Source organism: Budorcas taxicolor, chromosome 12 (assembly GCF_023091745.1).
Source record: "Budorcas taxicolor isolate Tak-1 chromosome 12, Takin1.1, whole genome shotgun sequence".
NCBI classification, from domain to species: domain Eukaryota; kingdom Metazoa; phylum Chordata; class Mammalia; order Artiodactyla; family Bovidae; genus Budorcas; species Budorcas taxicolor.
The window spans coordinates 11,542,071-11,550,464 of NC_068921.1; the positions used below are offsets into that span (position 1 = coordinate 11,542,071).

Below are 8,394 nucleotides of genomic sequence, written 5' to 3' on the forward strand. Positions count from 1 at the left end.
TTTGTCTTTTTAAGGTTACTAGTGTACATGTAAGAAAATTATAGCTTATTAAAAACTTTTATGAAAGTCAATTAAATAGTTTTTATTTTTTCTTCTAATACTGATTAGCATTGGTGAGAGAGTATTTGGAGACTTGTATTTGTTCAGTGTACTTATTTGAGTATTTCACGAATGTATAGCATTATGGAGAAGTACATTCTGGAAGCCCATTTGTCATCTAGCTAATAAGCAGTGTGTTTTGGTCCTAGGCTTTCCTCAGTTGGAAAAGATAGTAAGACCATAAATGGAATACTGCTATGTTTTACACACATATTTGGCTTATATAAAATATGCAAATTTAAAGACATTTTCAAAACCACACCTTATTCTGTGAAGTGTTTCTCTTTGATGCATTCTTTATCTCCTTTACCTTTGCAAGACGACAATATTCCCAAGTTTAAAGGTCAGTTTGCCTTAAACAGAGACTAGTTTTAAGGATTGCTCAGGAAAGACTTGACAAACACAACAATTTTAGTAAATCAAATCATGAAAAATAATACTTTTCTATTTGCTTTGAAAGAATAAGTAGAAAATATACCAGCTTTAACTTCCTGGATTTTTGCAGAAGTTAAATATTTGATACCTTTTCTTCCATTACCTTTCTATTACCTTATTTTGCATATACTTTTCTCTATATATGCATATGCAGAAGCTCAGTCATGTCCAACCCTGTGACCCCATGGACAGTAGCCCACCAGGCTACTCTGCCCATGGGATTCTCCAGGCAAGGATACCGGACTGGGTTGGCATGCCCTTCTCCAGGAGACTGTCCTGACCCACATCTCCTGTGTCTTCTGTGCTGGCGGGTGGATTCTCTATCACTGCACCACCTGGGAAGCGCGCGCGCGCGTGTGTGTGTGTGTGTGTGTGTGTAGATTACAAAATCAATGTATTTTTATTATATATATATAGAGAGAGAGAAGTAAGTGTTTTTTTTAAAAAGCCCCAATTATATATATATATAGAGAGAGAAGTAAGTGTTTTTTTTAAAAAGCCCCAATAATCTATGACCTCTTCCCCTATTGCCACTGTGGGTGTTTTCCCCCTAAGCTTTTTAACACTGTGGGTACATGTGGATAATCCTTAGGACACCTGGATCCATCTCAGCACGCAGGCTTCTCTAGTGGTGGTGCTCGAGCTCTAGAGTGTGAGCTGAGGAGTTGCAGTATACAGGCTCTGTAGTTGTGGCACGTGGGATCTTAGTTCCCCGACGAGGGATCGAACCCAGGTCCCCTGAACTGGCAGCAGAATCTTAACCACTGCATGACCAGGGAAGGTGAAGGTGAAAGTCGCTCAGTTGTGTCCAACTCTTTGCGACCCCATGGACTTAGTCCATGAAATTTTCCAGGCCAGAAGGTCTTTCCCTTCTCCAGGGGATCTTCCCAACCCAGGGATCGAACCCAGGTCTCCCACATTGCAGGCGGATTCTTTACCAACTGAGCCACAAGGGAAGCCTGGAGGACCAGGAAAGTCCCCCAAATTTTTAAGGAGTAAAAAACTAATCAAGGTTCAGTTCAGTTGCTCAGTCATGTTCAACTCTTTGCCACCTCATGGACTGCAGCATACCAGGCCTCCCTGTCCATCAGCAACTCCCAGAGTTTACCCAAACTCATGTCCACTGAGTCGGTGATGCCATCCAACCATCTCATCCTCTTTCGTCCCCTTCTCCTTCAATCTTTCCCAGCATCAGGATCTTTTCAAATTAGTCAGCTGTTCGCATCAGGTGGCCAAAGTGTTAGAGTTTCAGCTTCAACATCAATCCTTCCAATGAATACTCAGGACTGATCTCCTTTAGGATGGACTGGTTGGATCTCCTTGCAGTCCAAGGGACTCTCAAGTCTTCTCCAACACCTCAGTTCAAAAGCATCAATTCTTCAGTGCTCAGCTTTCTTTATAGTCCAACTCTCACATCCATGCATGACCACTGGAAAAAACATAGCCTTGACTAGATGGACCTTTGTCAACAAAGTATTGTCTCTGGTTTTTGATATGCTATCTAGGTTGGTCATAACTTTCCTTCCAAGGAGTAAGCGTCTTTTAATTTCATGGCTGCAGTCACCATCTGCAGTGATTTTGGAGCCCCCCAAAATAAAATCTGCCACTGTTTCCACTGTTTCCCATGAACTGATGGGACCAGATGCCATGATCTTAGTTTTCTGAATGTTGAGCTTTAGGCCAACTTCTTCACTCTCCTCTTTCACTTTCATCAGGCTCTTTAGTTCTTCACTTCCTGCCATAAGGGTGGTGTCACCTGCATATCTAAGGTTACTGATATTTCTCCCAGCAATCTTGATTCCAGCTTGTGCTTCATTCAGCCCTGCATTTCAAAGTAGTGGTACTTACTTTCACACAGGTACATCATATTTAAACTAGAGTTCGTTTCTGGTTCTCCGTTGTTGTACCAGTACCACACAGGTGGCATTATTACGTCTTCATAGTATGTTTTAACATCTGGTAAAGCAGGTACCCCTCATACTACTTTTCTGTTTCAAAATGCTCCTATGTATTATTTCAAGTTGCCACCTCTGCATGTCCCCCAAAATACTCTTTTCCCATACCACAACCTATTGAATTGGTAATAATTGCCATCATTGTTTTTGACATTAATTCTTCTCATCTATCAACACTGTCTTTTCAGTTAGTGAGTTGTTTTTTTTTTATGTCTCTCTAAAGTCGTGTCGTTTTCACCCTAATGGGCCCTATATATACAGTTGTTGATATGTAAGCTTCCTGAGGGCAAGGGCCTTGTCTATTTTGTTCACACATCATAAGTACCTGGCCTATTGTAAGCACTTAATATTTTAGGGAATGAATGAGAAAAACAGTAGAAGAAAAGGAAGGAAAAAAGAAATATAGATGACTCAAAATTACAACTGGCTGTCATTTTTCACCAGATTACCAAACATCAGTTTGTTAGTGTTGGTGAAGTTGTGGGAAAACAGGTGATCCTGTATGCTGTTAATTAAAGCCTATGCAATAAATTTTTTTTCTGTATTTTATGATGTTCCTACATCTTAAAAAGTTTGCAACCTGGAGAGACTGCTTCTCCCAGGATTACTGCTACTGCTACTGCTAAGTCACTTCAGTCGTGTCCGACTCTGCAACCCCATAGACGGCAGCCCACCAGGCTCCCCCGTCCCTGGGATTCTCCAGGCAAGAACACTGGAGTGGGTTGCCATTTCCTTCTCCAATGCAGGAAAGTGAAAAGTCAAAGTGAAGTCGCGCAGTCGTGTCCGACCCTCAGCAACCCCCCTTAGAACAAAGGGCTTGCCCAGGAGCACATCTTTCTCACACAGCAGCTAATCCCAGGTCTCTTGCTGCAATCACCTCTTAATCGAATTCTCACTCACCAGTCCAATATTTCCTCTGCCCTAAGGCATCCCAGGGCAGGATCCCAGGCAACTAGAGACCACGTCGATAGCTCGAAGTCCACTGGAATTGTTCAGACTGAGTGAGTGACTGACTGAGTGAGTGAAAGGCGCTCAGTCGTGTCTGACTCCACAACCCCATGGACTATACAGTCCAGGGAATTCTCCAGGCCAGAATACTGGAGTGGGCTCCCTTCTCCAGGGAATCCTCCCAGCCCAGTGATCAAACGTAGATCTCCCGCATTGCAGGTGGATTCTTTACCAGCTGAACCACAAGCGAAATCCAAGAATACTGGAGTGGGTAGCCTGTCCCTTCTCCAGGGGATCTTCCTGACCCAGGAATCAAACCAGGGTCTCCTGCATTGCAGGCGGATTCTTTACCAACTGAGCTATCAGGGAAGACCTATTGTTCAGACTAGCCAATCCTAAATTGTGTATTCTCCCCTACCTTGCCTTTCCCGCACAAACCCCAATAAAGACCTTGACCTAGACCTTTCCCTTGCTCCTGTGCTCTGCCAGAATCTGGCGCTTACCCTGTAGCCCCAAGTGGCATGTGGTCACCTCCACTCTTGAGATCTGTCAGAATAATAAACTTTGTCCTCCCAAGCCTCGGTCTCATGTGACCACACCCACTTTTACTATGTCATATCCAACACGTACATTTGTAGAACAGTACAGATGGATACAACCTCCAATAGAGCAAGTTTTCAAAATACCAAGGTTTAAAAGCACATATCTGTTAATGTAATTGGAGAAGGAAATGGCAACCCACTCCAGTACTCTTGCCTGGAAAATCCTACAGACGGAGGAGCCTGGTAGGCTACAGTCCATGGGGTCGCAAAGAGTCAGACACGACGGAGCGATTTCACTTCACTTCTTCATTAATGTAATAGCGGGTCATTCCACTTCAAAAAATTTATTATCCTATAGGTGCTCTCACACATGCTAGGAATGACAGGTATAAGGTTAATCTAACATTATTCCTAAATCAGATTGGAAGCATCCTTAGTGTCTCTCAATATAAAACTGGTTAAATCAGTTGTACTTCTTTAACAATGAAACTCAGAAAGGAAAAGCAAAAAAAAAAAAAAAAAAATCCCTTTTAAAATTGCATCCAAAATATAAAAATAAATAGTAAAAATACTTAGGAGTAAGCCTGACCAAGGAGGTGAAAGGCTTATAAGCTGAGAACTATAAAGTGTTAAGAAAATTGAAGGTTTTAAAGAAATGGAAAAATATCCCATGCTCTTGGATTAGAAAAGTTAATATTGTTAAAAGGGACATACTACCCAAAGAAATCTATAGATTTAGTGTGATTCATGGTCAAATTACCCATGATGTTTTTCACAGAACTAGAACAAATAATCCTAAAATTAACTTGGAACCATAAAAGACACAGAATTGCCAAAGCAATCCTGAGGAAAAAGAACAAGGCAGGAGGCATAACCCTCCCAGACTTCAGACAATACTACAAACTTAAAGCAATCAAAATGGTGTGGGATTGGCACAAAAACAGACATATGGATCAATAGAACAGAGTCCAGAAATAAACTCATACACCTACAGTCAATTAATCTTTGACAAAGGAAGCAAGAATATACAATAGGGAAACGAGTCTCTTTAGCAACTGGTGTTGAGAAAGCTGGACAGCTGCATGTAAATCAATGAAGTTAGAACACACCCTCATACCATACACAGACTCAAAATGGCTTGAAGACGTAAAGCATTAAGACATAAACTTAAAGACATAAAGCATGACATCATAAAACTCCTAGAAGAGAATATTTTCTGACATAAATCATACCAGTGTTTTCTTAGGTCAGTCTCCCAAAGAAATAGAAATAAAAGCAAAAATAAACAAACGGGACCTAATCAAACTTATAAAGCTTTTGCACAGCAAAGAAAACTGTAAAGCTGAAAAGATCATGTGAAAAGATGCTCAACATCAGTAATTATCAGAGAAATGCAAATCAGATCTAGAGAATGCAAATAAAAGGCAAATCAAATATTAGAGAAATGCAAATCAAAACTACAATGAAGTACCATCTCACACCAGTCCGAAAAGTACCATCTCACACCAGGCCATCATTGAAAATAACAAATGCTAAAGAGGGTGTAGAGAAAAGGGAACCAACTCTCCTGCACGGCTGGTGGGAATGCAAATTGGTACAGCCACCATGGAAAACAGCATGGAGTTCCCTCAAAAAACTTAAAAAAGAATTGCCATATGACCCACAGACCATATATCCAGACAAAACTGTAATTCAAAAAGATACATGCACCCCCCATGTTCACAGAAGCACTATTCACAATAGCCCAGACATGGAGACAACCTAACTGTCCATCAACGAGTGGCTGATGTCGTGCGGCATTTTCATATATATACATGAAAGCTACCCCCCTGGAGAAGGGAATGGCCCCCCACTCCAGCAGTCTTGCCTGGAGAAAACCAAGGACAGAGGAGCCTGGCAGGCTACAGTCCTTTGAGTCACATTGAGTCAGACACAACTGAGTGACTAACACTTTTTTTTCATGAAAATTACTCAGCCATAAAAAAAGAATGAAATAATGCTATTTGCATCTACATATATAGACTTAGAGATACTCATACTAAGTGAAGTAGATCAGAAAGAGAGACAAATGCTACACTATCGCTTACATGTGGACCCTAAAAGAGGACACAGATAAAGCGAGAGTCGCTCAGTCGTGTCGGTCTCTCTGCAACTCCACGGGCTACCCGGTCCATGGAATCCTCCAGGCCAGAACACTGGAGTGCGTAGCCATTCCCGTCTCCAGGGGGTCCTCCCAGCCCGGGGATCCAACCCAGGCCTCCCACTTTGCAGGTGGGTTCTTTACCCACTGAACCACCAGGGAAGCCAAATAAACTTACCTGTTGTTATTCTTGTCACTAAGTCGTGTCCAGCTCTCTGCGACCCCATGGACTGCAGCACGCCAGGCTTCCCTGTCCTTCACCATCTCCCGGAGCTTGCTCAAATTCATGTCCATTGAGTCGGTGATGCCATCCAACCATCTCATCCTCTGTCGCCCCCTTCTCCTCCTGCCCTCAGTCTTTCCCGGCATCAGGATCTTTTCCAAATGTATCTCCTATGAAACAGAAACAGACACAGATATAGAGAACAGAATTGTGGTTGCCAAGGTGGCAGGGGGAGTGAACTGGGAGTTCGGGATTTGCAGATGCAAACTATTATATACAGAATGGATAAGCAGCAAGGTCCTATTGTATAGCACAAGGGAACTGTATTCAATATCCTGCAATAAACCAGAGTGCATAGGATATTTGCTTTGTCAAATAAATTTGTTACTATATCGGGCTCAAAAATATTTTAAAATATCTTGTAGTCCATAAAAAGTAGGCATCAAAAAAGTAAAAATATTTAAAAACCATAATGGACAAGAAAAAATATTACATATATATATATATATACACATATATATATAACTGGTTAAATTAGAAAGCGTTCTAAAATGAGCTCTCCCTGGTGGTCCAGGGGTTAAGACTCTGTGCTCACAATACAGGGGCCACAGGTTTGATTTCTGGTCTGGGAACTTAGGTCCCTCAGGCTGCAGCAGGAAAAAAAAAAAGTGGGAAAGAGCCTTTCCTGTGGTTTTGGATTGATCTGCAAGATACACTGTTAGGTAAAAAGAGCAATAAGGTTCAGAAAAGAAAGAAAGGTGTGCTGGTTAAAGACAAAAGATTTCATGCCAGACCAACTCACGGCCAAATTCTGTTTTGTACCAAATGGACCTTGGTAAGAACTCAGGGAAGTTATTTAATCCCTCTGTGCCTCCATTTTCTTAGGTAAAATGGATTTTTTTAGAAGAGTTTTTTTAAGTTCACAGCAAATTTGAAAGGAAGGTACAGGGAGTTCCTCTGTAGCCCTGTCCCTACACACGCACAGACTCCAGCGTTACCAGTATCCTTCACCGAGTGGGACACTGTTTGCAACTGATGGACCCATGGACACCTCACGATCACCCTCGGTCTGTAACTTCCATTAGCGTTCACTCTTAAATTGTACTGGTCTCCGATATTCTGTTCCAGGGTTGTGGCTGTGATTGGTTGTTTGTTTTCATTTTATTCCTCTGCATTTCACTTTGGGAAGTGAAATGGACATACCTTCAAGCTAGCTACTAACTTGACAATGTCCAGTCTACTGATGAGCCCATCAACTTCTTCATTTTACAGTGTTTTGTGTTCTCGGGTTTTTTTGTTTTGTCCATGTTTTGTGGCATGTGATATCTTAGTTCCCTGACCAGGGACTGCACTCACTCCCCCTTCATTAGAAACACAGAATCTGAGCGCGGCCCGTCGCCCGGCGCCGCGGCGGGGAAAATCCGACCAGGTCTCCCAGGCGGCGTCTTTCTGTCCTGGCGCGCCTGCCAGGATCCCCCGTGGTGATGACGGAGGAGGAGGAGTGGTCCGAGGGGCAGCAAAGCTTCTCTTACCGACAGACCTGCGAAAAGAAGCACAGTTAACACTGAAGACGTGAAGCTCTTAGCCAGAAGGAGTCATTCACTGCTAAAATACATCACAGAGAAAAATGAAGACATCGCTCAGCTTAACCTGGAAAGAAAAGCAAAGAAGAAGAAGAAGTTGGAGGATGAAAACAGAAATTCAGTGGAGTTAGCAGAGGCTGGTGTAGAAGAAAGTGAGAATTAAACCCTGTTGCTGTTTGGAGAAAGCAGCCTTCAGCAGGCAGAGAGGCTAAAAGCACATATTGCCAATCGAGGGTTCTGAAAGGATAAGTGGAGATTAAAAGACAAAAGGTTTGGGTGCTTTTTGTATTGTACTCTCCAAGTCATTGACTACAAAAGCTGGTTTAAAAGAGAAGTGGAAACTCTTAAGCAAAATAGTTCCATGTCTTAATGAAACGCGCGAAAAGGGCATGTGTTTGAATGGTATATGTTGGAAATTGTATCTATTGTATTAATAAAATTATGTTAGCAAAAAGAAAAAAAATAAACA

The 8,394-nt window shown here is 42.1% G+C and overlaps 1 pseudogene; it reads left to right on the top strand.

The window, feature by feature from the left end:
- Window positions 1-7,826: 7,826 nt before the first annotated feature.
- LOC128057476 (centromere protein S-like) lies at window positions 7,827-8,101 on the top strand (annotated as a pseudogene).
- The last annotated feature ends 293 nt before the right edge of the window (window positions 8,102-8,394 follow it).